At 40.8% G+C, this 20348-nt stretch overlaps 1 protein-coding gene and 1 long non-coding RNA gene across 6 annotated transcripts in view; one reads left to right on the top strand and one right to left on the bottom strand.

Annotated features, from left to right (window-relative positions):
* EPHB1 (EPH receptor B1) overlaps positions 1-20348 on the top strand; it is a 763406-nt gene that overhangs the window by 119882 nt on the left and 623176 nt on the right. The window lies entirely within an intron of this gene.
* The window catches only part of LOC138177507 (uncharacterized), a 133569-nt gene continuing 118614 nt past the window's right edge, over positions 5394-20348 (bottom strand). Inside the window, exon 2 of the long non-coding RNA XR_011172520.1 lies at positions 5394-5446. This is a non-coding gene — a long non-coding RNA (uncharacterized lncRNA). The remainder of the gene's footprint in view (positions 5447-20348) is intronic.

The raw sequence follows: 20348 nt of genomic DNA, 5'->3' as shown, positions 1-20348 counted from the left end.
CATCATTTAATCATCACAACAATTCTTTGCAGTAAATAATATAAATAAATATTATCACTCCCATTTTATAGATAAGGAAACTGAGACTTGGAGACTTGCTCAGTGTCACACAGGTAGTAAGTCACAAAGTTGAGGTTTGAACCCAGATCGTCTGACTCCAAATAAAATAATCTTTCCATTTCACTATGGCTGCTTTCCAACATGGTGTTAAATAGTGGCTGGAGTAAATGGTGGCTTGTGAAATATGGTCCTGTTGGAGGTTTGAGAATATCCAGGCATAGGCTTGCTCCAAAGAATTGGAAATGAAAACTCTTGAAAGGAGATTAGACGTGAAAAAAGATTTGTAGTTCAGAAGTCTGAGTACTAGGATCCGAAGAACAAGACCAGAACACCTGCCCATCAATTATCCTGCAAATCATAGTTGCGGTTACACTAGGGCCAATAACTTACTCCTGCAAAAGTGACCCATTGGGCCTCACTGGTTTTAGAACTATAGGGTCTACAGATTGTCAATAACCCAAAGAAACGTTCACGACAAATGATGGGAAATGCCTGCATAGCACTAACAGGGGGTGTTAGGCAGTGGGGTAGGGAGCGAAATTTGCAGGCCAACATAATTCTGTTAGTGTAGGACTGACAAGGGTACCAAGTTAGCCTTTCTGTTTCTGGAGAACTTGTCAGCACTTTCTGACCCCGAATGAAAGTTTATTTGATTGTAGATTTAGAACTGGAAGGGGATTTAGAGACCTTGAAGTCCAATTCCCTAATTTTACAGATGAGGAAACTGAGGCAGAGAGAAGTTATGTGACTTGTCCAGCATCACACCACTAGTAAGTGTCTGAGGAGAGATTCAGGCCTCACTCTTACTCACTTCATATCCAGTGTTCTCTCCATTATTCCATCCTGCCTTCTCCATTTTGTTCATATACGTATGCAAATGTCTGTGTGGTTCTTTTTGCTTTTGCATCTGTTATCTCAATGGAGACTCACAATAAGTCTCAAGAAGACACAGAGAGGCACTATTATCTCTGTTCTACAGATAAGGAAACTGAGACCTTGAGGTTGTGACATTTCCACAGTCCCATAGAAACTCAATGACAAGGTCAGGACTTTAACCCAAGCCATTTGATTTCTAATCTAGTGCTTCTTCAGTGATATTGAAATATCTCTGCCCAGTAGCAGATGTTCTATATAACATTCCATGGAAGCCCTGGCTTCCCCCTAGGGCTATCACAACAGCCTTGTAGCTCACACAGGAAGCAGCAGAGAGGCTGGCATTTTGACTCACTTATCACTGGAGGGCAACGGTGGGGGTGGGAAGGGTAGGGCTAGCTTAGTGACTTCACTCTAGTGAAGGACAGAAAAATTGCCCCTTGTGAAAATGGGTCTATATCAGATACTTCTCCTAACTTCCTCCCCTATATTCTCTCCCTTCTTCTAATCTCAGAATCATGGAATATGGAAGGGACCTGAGAGATCATCTAGTCCCTTTCTAATCCAATCCATAAAAGAATCTCCTCTCCATTGCTAATTCATTGATATATTAATTTAATAAGCATTTACTTATTTGGCTTGGGGGGAGGTGAAGGCAGGGCAGTTGGGGTTAAGTGACTTGCCCAAGGTCACACAGCTAGTAAGTGTTAAGTGTCTGAGGTCGGATTTGAACTCAGGTCCTCCTGACTCCAGGGCCGGTGCTCTATTTACTGTGTTACCTAGCCACCCTAATAAGCATTTATCAAGCCCCTACCTACTATGTGTTAGTCACTGGAGAGACAAAGGCAAACGGAAATAGTCCTTTTCCTCAATGAATTTACAATCTAATGGAGGAAAGAACACACACAAAGATAAAGTGAATACAAAACACATTAAAAAGTAGGTCCAAGGGATGGGCTAGGTGTCGCAGTGAATAGAGCACTGGCCCTGGAGTCAGGAGGACCTGAGTTCAAATCCAACCTCAGACACTTGACACACTTACTAACCGTGTGACTTTGGGCAAGTCACTTAACCCTAATTGCCCTCCAAAAAGGAAAAAAAAAAGTAGATCCAAGGTAATTTCTGAGGGGCAATATACTTGCAACTGGGGGCAGAGATTAGGATAAGATTCCTAGAGAAGGTGGCATTAAACGCTGAAGGCAGTTAGGGATTCTATGAGGCAGAAGTAGAGAGAGAGTACATCCTAGGGGAAGAGTTGGGGAGATGAGAACGTTACTATGTAATGGGGGACATGGAGCTGTCACACAGATGCCCTGTTTCTGCCCAGTGCTGGAAGACTTGGGCGGGGAGGGAAGGTGTATGTGATAAAGCAGTCCTTTTATTGGCTTCTGGAAATGGCTGTTGCTGCCAAGAGAAAGATTTACTTAAACCTTTGGCTTATGTTTAAAGTCTCTCAAAAAAGGGGAGTAGAAAAGTTCAAACAGTGTAAATAAGGCATGGGGCAGGTATTTTCTTTTCTTTCACACAAAAAGAAATGCTTAACAGAAAGCAGTAGCAACTACTATGATTATACTCTCCCAGGAATTTGAGACAACCATCAGAACATGAAGCAGTTTGCAGGACTGCTAAATTGTCATTTCACATTTCACCTTGGCTCTGTGCTGTCCAAACAACTCCCTCTGGGTCCATGTCTTTTGGCAAGTCAGGCTAGGGTTCACACTGTTCCCCTGTTGATGGTATCTGATGCAGAAACTCACTGAGGAATACAAAACAGAAAAAGCAGCCAGAAGCCTCAAGGCCCAAGATCATCTCACCTAGCCAAACACCTGCTCTAGCTGCTGCATGGGGAGTCAGTTATATGAGAATCCAAGCAAGAAAGGGGGGCTAATTTCTAGCATGCCCTTTGAGTGGGTTTAAACAGGAGGCATAAGAGACTTACAATAATAATAATAATAATAATAATAGCTAGTATTTATATATCACGTACAGAATGCCAGGCACTATGCTAAGTGCTTTATAGGTAGTATCTAATTTTATTCTCATAACGATCTCGGGAGGTAGGTGATGTTATTATCCCCATTTTGTGGTTGAGGAATCTGATACATAGATTGTGACTTGTCCAGGGTCACAGAAGGAATAAGTGTCTGAGACAGGCTTTGAATTCAGGTCTTTCTGACTATAAGCACATTTCACCACCTAGTTGTCTCTCATAATCCAAACAAGATCTTCAGGGATCTCATGGCCCTAGTAAACACATAGTAGTGATATAAACTTGCTAGTGGCAATGTGAGACTAGACTAGGAATGGGGAACCTGTGGCCTCAAGGCCACATGTGTCCTTCTAGGTCTTTGGGTATAGCCTTTTGGCTGAACCAAGTTTTGCAGAACAAATTCTTTTATTAAGGGGATTTGTTCTGTGAAGTTTGGATTCAGTCAGAGGGCTGCACTTGAGGACCTATAGGGCTACTTGAGGTCCCGAGGCCACAGGTTCCCCACCCTTGGACTAGACAATTCCCAAGATCTCTCCCTGCTCTGAAATCAGATGATATTGTGCCCTCTTTTTAAAGATGGTTGTGGATCCAGGCATAATGACAACCAGAGTGGTCTAAGTGTAAAGGTGTTTACTTGCAGGTCTATCCTGATCCCTAGGATCTGAGGTCAGTTGGAGAAGTAATAAGGGGATTTTGTGCTCATTCCTCACAAATACGTGGTGAATGTGGGTATTTGCTAGGGACGTTTGAGAACCCACACAAGTTTTGTGTGGACTCAAATGGCAAGTCTACAGAAATACACAGAGAAGATTTGGGCTATTTTGCTTTCTGAGCAACAAAGAAATGTTCATTTCTGTCCCATCACTGGAGATCTGACTCTTTAACCTGTGGGTTTTTTATTTCTTCTGTTAGTTATGAATCAATTAATCAACAAGCAGTTATCAGATATCTGCTGTGTGTGTGGCACTATGGGAAATATAAAGACCCTGCCCTCAAGGAGAATATAATCTAGGTGGAATTATAAGAATATCCACACAAGGAAAAAAAAAGGAGAGAACAGCAGGACTATCAATATTATATAACCAGATGTTAAATTGCGTGGTACAGGTGGTAAATGCGATAGGAGTTTAGGGGAGAGGGAGATAAACAAGAATTAGAGTAGTTGAAGAAGATGTTATGTGAGAATAAGGATTGAATTTGGGCCTTGAGAATGGGTAGGAGGCAGAGAGGGGACCCCATTTTTAGGTGTTTCTTTAGTATCAATGAGGAAACTGAGGTCAAGGTTGCTGAATGACCTTGGCATATTCAGGAAAATGCCAGTCTTCCTAGAGCAGAAGGTTTAGATTGCGATGTAAAAAGAACCAAGTTCAGAGTGTGAAATGTTGAAAGCCAGGCAAAGGAATATAGATTAGATGCAGTAGGAAATTGGGAATCATTAAAAATCCATGAGCGGAGGAATAACATGTTAAAAGTAGTTTTTTAAGTTAAATTAGCAATAAAAAAGAAAATTTAATTATTAAAGAAAAGATTAGCCTGGAAGTACCATACAGGATAAATTATAAGGAAGGAGAGTCAGAGAAATCAGTTAAAAAATCTAGGCATGTGGTGATGAGGACTTGGTTTAAATTGGTAGTGATGGGAATGGAGGAGGAGGAAAGAATTGATGGGAGAAATATTTTTTAAAAAATTATCTGCAACTGTATGCAGGGCACTGGGGATAGAAGGATAAAAACAAAACAAAACAATACTGTCCCTGCCCTCGAGGAACTTAAAAAAGTAAGTTCTTACCTACCTAAGTTTGCTTCTAACCAGGTATTATCAGGTAAATGTTTAACAATTGGGTCTCTGAAAAAAATGTACACGATACATTATTTTATTTTTTTACTTTTTGGAGGGAAATTGGGGTTAAGTGACGCCCAAGGTCATGCAGCTAGTTTTTGTGTTAAGTGTCTGAGGCTGGATTTGAACTCAGGTCCTCCTGATTCCAGGGCCGGTGCTCTATCCACTGTGCCACCTAGCCATCCCCAGTATGACACACTTTTAAGTTTAATCTTCATTATTGACATGTTCTCCATCACTTTCTTAAGAGTAGAAATCAACAAAACAATAAATCAAGCCCCGATGTGTAATTTTTGCCAATTTTCCAAGGTGTAAATATTCACACTGAAAATTTAACAGTTGGCTCTCTGAGTCAGAGTTGGCTCCAATGCATCCCTGCTTTGAATACTCTTAATGCTTCTATAATGTATATACTGGGATCATCAGTGTATTCTCTCCCCCATTTTGATTTTTGTCTTGAGTTGACTATATGGGAGGAGTTTAGTTTCTTCTTTTTCCCCTCCTCATCTTAACCTCCTTCCACCACTCATTTGGAACATTCCTTACTGATTTCTTTCTCTGTAGTTCTCTTTGTCTCTGTTTTTCTTTGTCTTTACATATATATATATATATATATATATATATATATATATATATTTTTTTTTTTTTTTTTTTTTTTTTTTTTTTTTTTTTTTTTTTTTTTTGCTCTGTCTCTGTCAGTCTTCTTGTCTGACTGCCTACGTGCAGATCTAAGTGTTTTTCACTCTGGTGTGGAGGGAACTGGACCTAAGGTTATAGCCTGGGGTTCCTCTAGCATCTTTGGACATAGAATAACTTATTTCTAGACTTCTGCAGTTTGTGTTTTCTGTGGATGAATTATTGGAAATCGTGAAGAAAACCAGCAGAAATGAGGATTATTGATAAACATTTATATAATTTTACTTAAAAGAGTGACCTTAGGTCATTGCTTAGATATTGCCTCAGCATATAGATTTTGTTAATTATTTCCATAAACTTTTATCAAGTGTGATTTTTCCACATAAACATTTGGATTTTAAGTGCCACTGGGGGTCAGCAGGCATCCTTATTTAGAGGAACTATGGGATATCTACCCCAGTGTAAGTATTGACTTGAGGTTTCATTTTCATATCTCCCCTTTAGGGAGGAGTCCTCAGGTCCTTTAGATGTCTAAGCTTGGATAGTGCTGAGCAGTCATGGCAAACACCCCCTAGACAAATACAGGAGCGTGAAAAGCCTAAGGAAAGTCAGCCCATTTGTGCCAGGTGCAATGCATTATTAACATAGAAGGCATAGAAAGGGCTAGAAGTATGGCAATGTGCCCTATCACCCAGAATTGTTTAAATGGGCAAGGACAGAAACTGGATTCCTAGGAGACTGGATTCCAGAAAGAATGGTGTATTTAACACCACAGTTGTTATGAGAGGGTTCAGCAGAGACACAGTTAGTGCCTTCCTTCTTTAAATTCTGAGTGTGTGTGAGAGAGAGAGAGACAGAGGCACAGAGATGGAGATAGAGAGACAGAGAGAGAAAGGGAAGGAGAAAGAGAAAGGGAGAGAGGAAGAGAGAGAGAGAAGGAGAGAAGAAATTTTGAGATACCGACCTGGGGGACCAATGGATCTCGGGGTATTAGGAACCATATGCAGAGAGATATAGGAGTCACCAATCACAATCCCTTGGGAGAAGCCAATAGATCAGATACATGAATCAAAATATCAGTAGTTTGTCTGAGCTACTGGTATGCATGATGTCAGGAGCTGTGAGAAGAGCCATGAGAAAGGGCAATGAGCCTTCTTACCTAGAAACCTCAAGTTCCCCTTCTCCCCAATCCCTTCCCTACCCTATACATCAATAACTCTGAGGGGGAGGGTAGAATTATTTTTTAGAAAATTTCCACTGGGTGAAAAGGGTGATGATTTATATTTATACTTGATCCCTATTAAGAGATTAGATTTAACAGGGGTGGGGAACCTGTGGTCTCGAGGCCACATGTGGCCTTCCAGGTCCTTGGGTGCAGTCTTTTAACTGAGTCCAAGTTTTATAGAACAAATTATTTTATTAGGGGGATTTGTTCTGTGAAGTTTGGATTCAAAGGGCCACACTTAAGGACCTAGAGGGTCACATGTGGCCTTGAGGCCGAAGGTTACCCACCCCGGATTAGAAGCTTCCCTTTCCCCTATATTTTTATCCCATGGTGCCTAATACCATGTCTTGCTTAAATTGCATCAAATAGTTACCTGTGGTGGGGTTGGAGTTCAAGAAGTCCTAGGTAAGAGCTTGAGCCAAGCAGAGACATTTTATATTATGGCCCAACTCTTAAAACCTAAGGGAGAATGTTGCATGGGAAAAGGGGTTAAATCAATGGATTTATTTTATTGACATGCACCCCTGGGAACCCAAAGGAATAAACCATTGCACCAGCATTGGGTTAGCTTCTTTGTTAAAGGTATTTAATTTGTGTTCAACAGTCATTGATTAATTTCCTTCTTCAGGATTATTCTTCTAATTCTTTTTTCCTTCTTGCTTTATGTATGAGCACTTGACGAAGAGTGACCAAAAAAAAAAGACACCTTATTAGAACAAGACTTTAATTAAATTGAAACACCAATTAAAATGAATCATCAATTAAAATAAAGGATTAATTAAAGTATGCCTAACAATAACAGCAGCAAATAAATACAGCATCTGGTAGCATGAAAATGCCAACCTTTGGTTGCTGTGCTAGTTGGGTATGTGGGTCAAAAAAGATCGGCCTTTGAAACTAAATTTGGGAAATAGGGAGGAACCCAATGCTTGGATTTGGCAACCAGCAGCAGGAAAGCCCCAGCTGATTTAATACACTGATGCTTCAATCAGTTTCAAACTCCACAGCACAATCAGTGACCTAATCTGCCCCCTCATCTGAGCATCAAATGGGGCCAGGTTCTGAAAATAACACTGCATCTGTCAACCAAAGGGTAGCTTTTATGTGTGCACAGTGTGCATATGACTGATGGTCATCTATAGGTTTTTGTAGCTACATCTCCCCATGGTCACCATCTGCAACCTCATCTTTGAATATAAAGAGCAGCCATATGTTTATTAGTTAGCTTTTTTTTTTTTTATCACAGCCTGATTTCTTTTGGTCTCTGACCCAAGGGTCTTTGCTTAGAAGCAGGACTTCTCTAAGAATTACTCTCCACACATGGTTTTTACTCTAGGTTTCTTCTGCTTTGCAGCCGAGATAGGAGCTGAGATGCTGTTAGCTTGTCTAACAATCTGTTAGCTCTCCCACAATCTGGCCCCTATCCACTCTTCCAGCCATGTCTTCCACAAATTCCTTACACAAATCCTTTGCTACCGTTCTAATGTCTACTCAGTCTCAGGAATAATTAAAATTTGTTTTTCTTAAAAGGAGACTAAGTAATAAAGAAAAAGATTAAGACTGGTAACAGTAGAAGATTACTTAGAAAAGAAATAAATTGTTCTCGGTGTTTCTAATTCTCTAAATCTTTTAAAAATGTATTAAGATATAATTACAGAATCACAGAATTAAGGAAATGGAAGATTTCTCAGGTGCTATCTATTGTAACCCACACTTGAAAAAAAAATACCAAAAACAGACCAGTGTCTTCTGCAAAATCTGCAATAAGGGATTAGGTAGCCTTTTCTTGAAGCCCTCTGATAAAAGGGGACACATTCCTGAGTCTTCTGGGGCAGCTTTATTCTCCTTTTGTCTAGCTTTAATTGTTAGGAGGTTTTCCCCCATGTTAAGACTTAGTTTAACTTAATGCAACTTCCATCTATCACTTCTGTCTATGCCCTATGGAACCAAAAAGAGCATGTTCTTTTTCCATGTGACCATCTTTCAAATATGTGAGGAGAGTTAACCTGTCTCCCTTCACCCAAAGACTTCTCTAGGCTAAACACCATCGGTTCCCTCAACTGATCATCAAATCACAATAGTTAGCCCAAGACACCTTGCCATCCTGTTTTCGATTCCTCTGTCTGTTCTGTGTCTTCTCAATGTTGTTCCTAGATTCTGCCTAGAAGTGAACACAATTCTCTAAATGCTTTCTGACCAGGGAAGAATACAACAGGACTTATTGTTGTTGTTGTTCAGTTGTTTCAGTCGTGTCCAACTCCTCATGACCTCATTTTGAGTTTTCTTGGCAAAGATACTGGAGTAGTTTGCTATTTACTTCTCCAGCTCATTTTACAGATGAGGAAACTGAGGCAAAGAGGGTTAAGTGACTTGCCCAGGATCACACAGTGAGTGTCTGCGGCTGAATTTCAACTCAAGACTTCTGGACTCTAGGCCTGGCATTCTATCCATTTTGCTGACTAGCTACCCATATCATAGGGCATTCATTTCCTGATTTCTAGAAGCTATGCTTCTCTTAATGTAGTTCAAGATTGCATCAGCCTTTTTGGCTGCCATATTATACTGTTGATTTATAGTCAGCTTGCATTCTGCATTTTTTAAAACCAGCCAAATGGCTATCTCACCAAGCTTCCCTTGTATGTATTGACTAGGGCAGAGTTACGAAGTGAGTTAGTGGCAGGATTGGGATTAGGACCAGGTAGCCTAATTTCTCGTCAAGGCAGAACACTGCCTTCCGTTAGTGGGATAGCTAGCTAAGTCAATGACCCTGAAGTAAGTTTTCCTTGATGAGGAGAGGGATAGGTCCAGAGCATAAAGTATTGGCAGTAAGGACTGTTTGGTTGGGATGCCTCAGTGGGAGAGCCTGTGTATCCATTGGACAGCAAATAAGCTCTGGGTGTCATGTACTGGAGGGCAGGGGATTTCTGTGAATAGCTAGAGGATTCTGTCCGAGTAAGGAGAAGGGCTCCGTAAGGGAAGGTTCATGGGCAAGGAAAAGCCAGTCATAGTTTAAAAATTCCTTGGATCACAGATGGAAGGGATCTTAGAGGCCATTGAGTCCAACTCTTCTCATTTGACAGACGAGGAAACTTAGGCACAGAAATATTTAAAGTGACTTGCCCAGGGTCCACACAGCTAATCTAAAATAGAATTTGAACCAAGTTCTTCCTGACTCCTAACTTTAGTGCTCTACCTGCTCTTCTGTGTACCCCTCAGATGAGCAATCTGATTGGAATTATTCTTTTTTTTGGGGGGGTAAGGCAATTGGGGTTAAGTGACTTCCCCAAGGTCACTTGGCTAGTTAAGTGTCTGAGGCTGGATTTGAACTCAGGTCCTCCTAAATCCAGGGCTGATGCTCTATTCACTGCACCACCTAGCGACCCCAAAATTATGTTTCTTTCTGCTTGGTTTTGGTTTTATATATATATATATATATATATATATTTTGCTTTTTGGAGGGGGGAAGGTAGGGCAATTGGGGTTAAGTGACTTGCCCAAGGTCACACGGCTAGTTTTGTGTTAAGTGTCTGATGCCGGATTTGAACTCAGGTCCTCCTGACTCAAGGACTATTGCTCTATTCACTGCACCACCTAGCCTCCTCTGGAAGTATGCTTGATGGAGAGTAAAAATGAAATCAGACTGGGAGTATAAATTGGAGTCAGATTGTGAAGGTCTTTAAATAATAAGCAGAAAAGTTTGTATCTTATCTTAGAGGCAATAAATAGGGAGCCACTGAAGTTTCTTGGGCAGGTGGTTGACATGATCAGATTTATACATAAGGTCATTGTTTGGTAGCTATGTGGAAGTTATATGGGAGAGGCTGGCTGCAGGGGACCAGCTAGCTGAAAATTACAATAGTTCCGATGAAAGGTGGTGAGGGTCTGCACTAGCATGGTGACTGAGTGGCCATAAGGGCACATGGGAGAGAAGAAGTAATGTGCCCAAGGTCCCACAAGTGGTCAGTGGCAGAGTCAAGACTGGAACCTAGGCCTCAACAATAAGCCAGTGTTACTTATACTTCCTTACTTGTCTCAGGGTCTTTCAAACAGCAACTGATTATCATAATGAGCAAAAGAAGGAATGGTCATGGTAAGATAGGATAATGTATTCAGAGGTGGAGACCATCTTAGCTAAACCTTTAATTTTACAGGTGAGAAAACTGAATTCTAGAGAAGTAAAATGACTTCCCCCAAGTTCATGCAGGTAGTAATTAGCAGGCATGAGATTTGGACTATGATTCCAAATTCAATGTTCTTTCCATGATAGTATAATTAAATAAAAAACCCTCTCTGAGATTGTTTTCTCCTCAGTAAAATATAGGAGCTGGATACATCTCTGAGTTCCCTTCCAGCCCTCAACAGTCTCTGATTTTTGATATAAATGCCCATCTCTCATACATGGGCCCTTGGTTCCCAATAGCTGTCCACTCCAACAGTCTTGGTCAACACCTCAGAAAACAAACTGGGCTTTGATAACTAACCATGTCCAGGTGCTTTTGAGGGCAGGGGCTTTCCCAAGTCACAAGTGTGTAGAGCTTTGTACTTTTCCTTCAAATCTCAAGCTACTGCTTGTTCAGAGGCAAAATTAAATCAGAAACCAGGTACCAGAGGTATGACGTGTTCATTTCCTGTTGTGCCCACCATATTCTCCCCCTAAGCCTGTCAGCCTTTGCTCCTGAGTGATGATTTAATGCAGATGATAACAAGCGTAAAACTCCATTAAATTCCACTCTACTTTTACAAATTAAACTTCTCTTACAGAGATATGTGTGTGTGTGTGTGTGTGTGTGTATGTGTGTGTGTGTGTTGAGGAGTTTGGGGGAGGGGAGATAGGGGAAAAGTATTGTGCTAAGTCTAATTTCCTCCTATGGGGTATGTTTGATGGGGAAGGGTATGAGAGCAGCTATTTCACTAGGAAAAAATGCTTTCTGAAAAACAACATCCTCTTCTTTCTTCTGTTTCTCTCTCACCTCTTTCTTTATAACTCCTTCTCTTTCTTCTCTGACTCTGTCTTTTTCACTAGCTCTGCCTCTGTATCTCTCACTGTCTCTCCATTTCTGTGCATGTTTCTCTGTCTCTGTTTGCCTTTATCTCATCTCTTCTATTTTAATCTGTGGATGTCTCTCCCCATAGCATCTTTCTGTCTCTCTTCTCTTTTCTTTTAAAGAGATATTTTACAAACTGACACCCTGTCCACTTGATAACCCATTTCCTTTTTCCTGCTCTGTTCCTTACCTTACCACTCCTCCTCCCCTCCACACTTGCTATTTCCTGATGGAGTTCATTGCTTTTGTGCATGGGCCCATTCATCTCTTTTTCTTTAATCTCTGCTTCTCCAGGTTCTTATTTTCATGCAGTAATCATGGAATGCAAGGAGAGCATTCACAAAGGACTCATGTTTCATTAACCAGGCATCAGGGAGAATTCTTTTCCTTTCAATTGGGTAGTTTGCTCTCTTCCTTCCACATCCCCTTTTCCTCAATTTCTTTGGGTACCACATGCACACACACATATGCACACACAGACCCAGAAATACACACACACACACACACACACACACACACATTCCTAAGTGCCTTGATTTTTTTGCCCCTTATATTTTTTTCTTAGCTGTCCTGGACCTTGTTTCATGCTGTGACAAAGTTTCTGTTTTTATTCTTTCTCTGCCCACTCCCTATGCCCTACTTTGGAAAATTGGTTTCATTAAAGAATAACCTATCAGCCATGAAAATAAGAAGAGACCACATGTTTGAGATCTAAAATAAAGCAGAACATGGACCTAAAATAAACTAAATACAATGTTTACGTAAAGTCTTCGTTCTTACCATTTTTCTCTTTGGTTTTTATGGGAAGCTGTGTTACTACAGTAAGAGGATGATTCTGTTGTTGTAGCCTAAAGGGAAGACTATAATACAGAGGAAAGAATTCCAAATCTGGAGTGGGAGGCTGTTGTTGAGTTGTTTTTCAGTCATGTCTTACTCTTCATGACCCCATTTGGTGTTTTCTTGGCAAAGATACTGGAGGGTTTTGTCATTGCCTTTCTCAGATCATTTTAAAGATGAGGCAACTGAGGCAAACAGGATTAAGTGACTTGCCCAGGTCACACAGCCAGGATGTATTTGAGGTCAGATTTGAACTCAGAAAGATGAGTCTTCCTGATTCCAGGCCCATCACTGTGCACTATGCCAGCTAGCTGCCTTAGAGTCAGAGGGTGTAGGTTCCTCCTGCTAGTAACGTATGTGATCTTAGGCGACGTATAACATCTCTGGGACTTTGTTTCTGTATCTGTAAATGAGAGGGTTATACCAGAGGATCTCTGAGATGCTTCCCAGCTTTAACCCCAATTTCAAGAAACAACAGAAGGAAGCGCAATTCCTAAATATTTATTGGAACTAGGATAGAAGTACTAAGGCTATGGGCCCAATACTACAGTGCTGCAGGCTGAATTGATGTGGGAGGCAGAATGGTACAATGGTACATACAGAAAGTATGTTAGTTTTGGAACCAGAGCTTCTGGGTTCATGTCCCAGGTCTCCCTTAGCTAGCAGTGTGCTCTGGGGAAGGCACTTAACCTTTCTAGTCATCAGTTATCTCAGTCATAAATAATGAGGAGGTTGAACTAGATGGCCTCTGAGGCCTCTTCAAACTTAATATCTAGGATCTTAATAGAATTATGTAAAAATAAGATTAAAGGCCTCAACTTGGGAACTTCCAACCTCAACTCAACAGCCCATTTATGACTTAGTAGATATAGCCTAGGTGGCTATCTGAGCTACATATAGGTTAAAGGACTTTTTGGGAGGAGGGGGAGAGTCATGCAGCTAGTGTCAGAAGATGGATTTGAATCCTGGTCTTCTTGGATTAACCCAGTACTCAGTCTGTTTTGTCACAGTCCCTCCCTGGAATAATACTAGAAAGCCTTCAATTAAAAAGTGGATTCACTAAACACCATGGTGCATGGTAGAGTGGAATGGGTGACCATTGCGCTATTAATCAGGAGATGGGCACTAACTCTGACTCTGTCATTAACTAGCCCCTGTGATCTTTAGCAAGTTCCTTAATTTCTACATGCCTCAGGTCCTCAGAGCTAGAAGCAACCTCAGAGATACCTGATAACTTAAATCCGGGGATTCCCTCTACAATATCCCCAACAGGTGACCATCCGGGATATGCTTGAATATCTCCAGAGATAGACAACTTGCTAATTCTCAAGGTAGTGTAACTTTAGCCCTAGATACCTCAAATTGCTGTAAAAACCTTCCTTTCCCTTCCCTTTCTCTTTCCCTTCCCTTCCCCTTCCCCATCCTTTTCCTCTTCCCCTTCTCCTTCACTTCCCCTTATCTTTCCCCTGCCCTGTCCCCCCTTCCAATCCCCCTCTTTTTTTTTACACAGGCACAGGAGGAGCATCAGGGAAAACTTGATGTCACCCTTTCTCCCCCACCCCCAAAAAAGATGGTAAAGCTCAAAAAGAGCATGAAGGAAAAGTAGAAGGTTTTTTTTAAAGCCTTTTTCACTTGTGTCTTTATAGAGAAAATCATGTGTAATCAACAGACTAAAGTGGTTAGGAAAGCCCATGTAAAATCTGGAAATTTATAATTAAAGAGGTCCCAGGGAAGTCATGGACTATTAGAGCTGGAAGATATCTTGGAGATTCTAGTTCAAGCTCTTCATTTGGTGGATGAGAATCCCAAGGTCCAGAGAGTAGCGATTCAGACAGTGACACAATGAGTTAGTGGTTAGCTGTCATCCTTCATGCTTGAAGAGGACCAAAATGACATCATTATGTCAGGGTCAGGGTATGTGACCTGTCAGCAGTGCGTCTGACTGTGGCCAGCTCAGAAGACTCTGCCACAGGTCAGGCACAAATAGTTGTGGTGGACATTTGGAGTGGCAATGTCTCAATTTGCCCATCTCACCTTTCAGCTACTTGAGTTTTGCTTTGCTCATAGAGTATAGCACCTTTTTTGATATAGGCGTGTCATGCTGGCCAGTGTCTTCTGTGTCCCACAATAGATTCCAAAGTTCTTTAGAGAGGCCTTGAGACTGTTTTCGTATCGCTTCTTCTCACCTCCATGTGAGCTCTTGCCTTTTGTGAATTCTCTGCAAAATAATTTTTTAGACAAACACATGTTTGGAATTTGAACAATATGGCTGGCCCATTGGAGTTTGTGTTGTGTGCAGTAGAGTTTGAATACTTGGCAGTTTAGTTAGAGAAAGGACTTCAGTGTTCAGCATCTTACCTTAGAATCTTCCTAAGACAATTCAGGTAGAAGCGATTCAGTTTCCTGGCATGGTGCTAGTAGACTGTCCAGGTTTCACAGATATGCAACAATGGGGTCAGCACAATGGCTCTGTAGACCTTCCATTTGGTATTCAGCCTAATACTTCTCCTCTCCCACGTTTTCTTTTGGAGCCTCTCAAACGCTGAGCTAGGTCTGGTAATGCATGGGTCAACCTCCTCATCTGTGTAGACATCCAAGGAAGGCATACTGCCAAAGTAAATGAACTTATCTGCAGCATTCACAATCTCTCCATTTGCTGACCATGTTGTTCAAATTCCAAATGCATGTTTGCCTAAAAATACTATTTTACCCATGCAAACATGCTGTTGTGGGACTGGCATACAATACTAAGGAACTTCTCTGGGCAAACAAATTTTGCCATGATCTTCCACAAGCCCTCACCACTGACAGTGTCAAAGGCCCTGGTCAGAGGAACAAACATTTTATACAGGCCTCTGTTGTGCTCCTGGCATATCTCCTGGAAAGTGTCAGTGGTAGAACCAGGACTAAAACCCAGGTCTCTTGCCTCTCATGTCTCAGACTATTTCTTTAGAATGTACTACCCCTTCAAACCATGTGTGTGGAGTGGAACAAGGGAGTGGAATGTGTTCAGAGTTTGAAGTAAGAGGACCTGGGATTTAACTGAGTTCCTTTATTTACTGCCCGTTTGACATTGGGCAAGTCAGGGCTCAGTTTCCTCATTTAAATATATAATTCTGTTTATTCCTTAACAGAACATAAGGGACTGGGCAACATTTCTGTACTAGTCACTTATTTGAAGAAGCCAAAGAAGCCAGGAGAAGTCTGTATTGGATGAAAGCAGTTCTATGAAGGGAGTGGGGTGAGGGAAGGAAATCACCTTGAAAATAATGTCAGTTTAACATAAGTGCTGCCTTGGATTATAACTAGAAGAAATCATTAGTCAATTTGCAATAACTGTACCTAGAACATAAAATATAGCCACATGCATAGGCATTCCCCTGTTGAAAAATAAAACAAAAAACAAAAACATCATGTGATGCCTTATTACATCAGAGATTGTTATACTGCTGCCTTAATCACATTCCTATGTACCTAGCTATTAAAGTTCATTCGTTACAGCTACCTCCACTCCTGCCTTTCCAGTATTCTTGCACCTTCTACTCCTGCCTATGTTCTCTGGGATCCATTAACACATTGACATCCTTGCTGTTCCCTTGACAAGACATGCCATGTCCTGATTGGTCATTTTTGTTTGCAGTCCCTCATACCAGAATTCTCTCCCACTTCATCTCTGTCCCTTGGCTCCCCGCCCCAAGAATCCTTTTCCAAGTCCCCTTAATGCTAGTGCCTTTAATCTGTTGGTTCTCTCTAGTTTATCTGGTCTGTATGTAGCTGTTTGTATGCTATCTCCACCGCTGGATTGCGTGGTCCTTGAGAGTAGGTACTGTTTCCACCCCTCCACCCCCATTTGTATCCCAGAACTTACACCACTGCCTGGCATACGGTAGGTACTTGATAAATGTTTATTGACTAACTGACTGAATTGGACTTCTTTATGAGTTAGTAAGTTCCTGCTCACTGGAGGTCTCCAATGAGGCTGTTGTTGTTGATGATGGGGTGAATTTGTGTTTTGGCATAAAATGGAATCCTTCTCTTCTCTAATGCTTCATCATGACCTAGCGGTGACCCAGTATTCTTGGGGGGCGCTCTATGGGAACTTTGTCAGTGAAGCCCTAGCTCTGGTAGGTTCTACCAAGCTAGAAAGGCGCCAGCCATGGTTTTAGGGATGAGCTGAGTCAGTTCTGGGTAAAGATCAGTATAGCAACATATAGAAAGGCTCACCACCAGGAGATTGGCCATGATGAATCCTTTGGCTGTGGCCAGTCAACAGTCAGCCAATTAACAAGCATTTATCAAGTGTTTAGTATGTGCCAGGCATTGTGTGCATACACTGGTAGAATTAAAAGACCCTATGGGTCAACTTCAAAATCTTAGATTACATGATTGTGGGACAGTAGAAGGAACATTGGTTCTGGAGTCAGGGGACCTGGGTTCAAATAGATAAACTCTGAGATGAACTATCTGTGTTACCTTGGGCAAGTTACTTAATGTCCCTGTACCTCAGTTTCCTTATCTGTAAAAATAAGAGAATTAGACAAGATGATTTTCTGAGGTTCTTTCCAGCTCTAACTCTATGACCCTAAGATATCGATCAGCTTTCTAATGTAGTTTGTATTTCATTGTAATCCTAAAATACTGGTACAATCCTGGGTCATAACATCAAGGCCTAACAGAGTGCTGCTAGCCTAGAAAAGGGTTTGGGATTGTGGAGAGTAAATAATGACCATCAGGGTAGCTTTTTTTTTCATGAGTGATGGGCAGCCACATGGAAAAGGGGCAAGCAATAGATGCAATTTCTCTTATCTTATTGGCAATCTGGACAAGCATGGTCTTCCATTTTATGGATTATAGGGGAAGAAAAGACATGAGGTCATAGCTGAATATAAATCAACAACTTACTACTGCTGTTGCTTTTGGGGCAGAACAGCCAAAATGATGCTTGGATATATTAAAAGGAGTATGACTTGAAAGGGCTCTTAGTAATTAAGATTTGTCAGGTCATTATTAGAGAGTTGGAAAGATTTTTAGGTCATGACAATTTTTTAAAGGGAAAAATGGAGTGGGGTCAGAAAAATGTCAAAAAGGTAAATTAAAGAAATGGAAAATCAGGCCTATGAGGAAAGGCTACAGGATGGGTGATTGTTTAGCTTGGGAAAGAGAAGATTAAAAGTTGTATGATTACTGTAGTCAGGCCATATAATAATAGCATGCTCATATATTTCATTAGAAAGTGCTTGACATGTATGACCTCATTTCATCCTCATAACAGTCATAAGGCAGATACTGCAGTGGTTATTATTTGTCCTCTTAAAAAAACTTAAATTATTTATTTTTAGTTTTCAACATTCACATAAGTTTTAAATTTTCTTCCCTTCCCTCCCCTAGATGACTTGCAATCTGATATGGGCTCTACACATACATTCCTATGAAATGCATTTTCACCTTAGTCATGTTGCATGGAAGAATTTATAATGAATGGGGAAAACCATAAGGAAAAAAACCCCAAAACAAAACAGAACAAAAAAGAAAATAGTCTGCTGCACTCTCGATGTGGCTGGCATTTTCCATCATGTGTCCTCTGGAATTGTTTTATATCCTTGCATTGCTAAGAAGGGCTAAGTCTATCAAAGTCAGTCATCGAACACCGAACACTGTGGCTGTTACTGTATACAGTGTTCTCCTGGTTCTGCTCACTTGACTCAGCATCAGTTTATATAAGTTTCTCCAGGTTATTCTGAAGTCTGCCTGTTCATCATTTCTTATAGTAAGATAGTATTCCATTACATTCATATACCACAACTTATTTAGCCATTCCCCAATTGATGGGCATCCCCTCAATTTCCAATTCTTTGCCACCACAAAAAGGGCTGCTATAAATATTTTTGTACATATGGGTCCTTTTCCCATTTTTATGATCTCTTTGGGATACAGACCTAAAAGTGGTATTGCTGGATCACAGGGCATGCACATTTTTATAGCCCTATGAGCATAGTTCCAAATTGCTCTCCAGAATGGTTGGATCAGCTCACAGCTCCACCAACAATGTATTAGTGTCCTAATTTTCCCACATCCTCTCCAACATTTATCATTTTCCTGTTTTGTCAATCTGACAGGGGTGATGTGGTATCTCAGAGTTGTTTTAATTTGCATCTCTCTAATCAATAGTGATTGTTATTAGCTGTTATTAGTATTTTACAGATGGGAAAATTCAACTCAGAGCTTTGGTGAATTGCCCAGGTCACCCAACTATAGATGGTATAGCATAGTAGATAGGGCACTAGATTTGGAATCAGTAAGAACTGGATTCAAGTCCTGCTTCATATACATATTAGCCATGTTGACGGTTTGTTTCAATGCCCATGAAGCTGGCTGAAGCAGGCACTGTGGAACTTAGTCAGATATCAAAGACATCAAGGTTATCCATTGCATCAAGGACCATTGCCAGGCATCTTGACTTTTAGTTTGCCATTGGACTTTGAAGATTCTTTGAGTATGACTTTATGCAACTCTGCCTCACTTAAATCCAATTTTTACCCATGAGTCAAGGCATCACCTGTGATTTCATTGATCCTCTTCAAAATAAAAGACAAACCACCACCACCATCACCAACAACAACAGCCATGTGACCCTGGGCAAGTCACTTAACATCCGGCATGACTCAGTTTCTTTATCTGTTAAATGAGTCTCTAAGGTCCCTTCCAGTTTTAAATCTAATGACTCTATTAAATGGCAGAGTCTAGACACAGGGCCAAGTGTCCTGACTCCATCCTGTGCTCTTTGGTTGGAGCTACACTGCCAGTCTCTACAGATGTAATCCACCATGAAGATGTTTTGAGGAAGAAGAAAGCATGACCCTGCATTTAGTAATCTAGGCCTCGATGTACCCTAAAATCATCTCGACTAGGAGATCCCTTATGTTGCTTCCACTTCCAGCATTCTGTGAGTCTACTTTTCTCATATCATAAAAATCCAGTCTACATACAACTTTTCTTTTTTGTGACTCAGAGAAACTCTTTTTTTTAAAAAATGAAACTAATATTAAAATTATAAAGTGGACAGTCTCCAGAGATTATTGAGCAGTGGGTAAAATATCTTATGGAATGAAAGCACTTCCTCCCCCCAGTTCCTTGATAAGGGAACCATAGGGGATCCAAGAGGACATCCAGTTCAACCCTCTCATTTTAGAGCACTCTCAGTTTCTTTATCTATAAAATGGTGATAATAATAGTATGTATCTCACAGGGACGTTGTGAGAATCAAATAAGAAAGTTTATGTAAAATACTTGGTGAATCCTAACAATTTTTTTTGTTGCTGTTGTTTAGTTGTGTCTAACTATCTCTGACCCCATTTTGAGGTTTCTTGGTAAAGATAGTAGAGTGGTTTACCATTTCCTTCTCTAGCTCATTTTGCAGATGAGGAAACTGAAGCAAACAGGGTTAAGTGACTTGTGCAGGGTCCCACAGCTAGTGAGTATTTGAGTCTGGATTTGAACTCATGAAATTGAATCTTTCTGATTTCAAGTCAGGTACTCTGTCCATTGTGCCACCTAGTTGCCCAACACATGATATAAATAATAGTTATTATTATTATTATTATGTATCAGTGGATAGAATGCCAAACCTGGAGTCAGGAAGACAGTTGTAGTCAGGCCTATGTGACCCTGGGCAAATCCCTTAACCCTATTTGCCTCAATTTCCTCATTTGCAAAATGTGCTAGAGAAGGAAATGGAAAATCACTCCAGTATCTTTTCCAAGAAGACCTAAAATGGGGTCAGGAAGGGGCAGATATGACTGAAAAATGATTGGATAACAACAAATTATTATTATTATACAGATGT

This window comes from Petaurus breviceps, unplaced genomic scaffold, assembly GCF_028583685.1.
Source record: "Petaurus breviceps papuanus isolate PSGF00001 unplaced genomic scaffold, PetGlider_PUasm1.0 90424, whole genome shotgun sequence".
Taxonomy (NCBI): domain Eukaryota; kingdom Metazoa; phylum Chordata; class Mammalia; order Diprotodontia; family Petauridae; genus Petaurus; species Petaurus breviceps.
The sequence above is the reverse complement of the archived record's forward strand: the minus strand, read 5'-3'. Positions and strand labels throughout refer to the sequence as shown.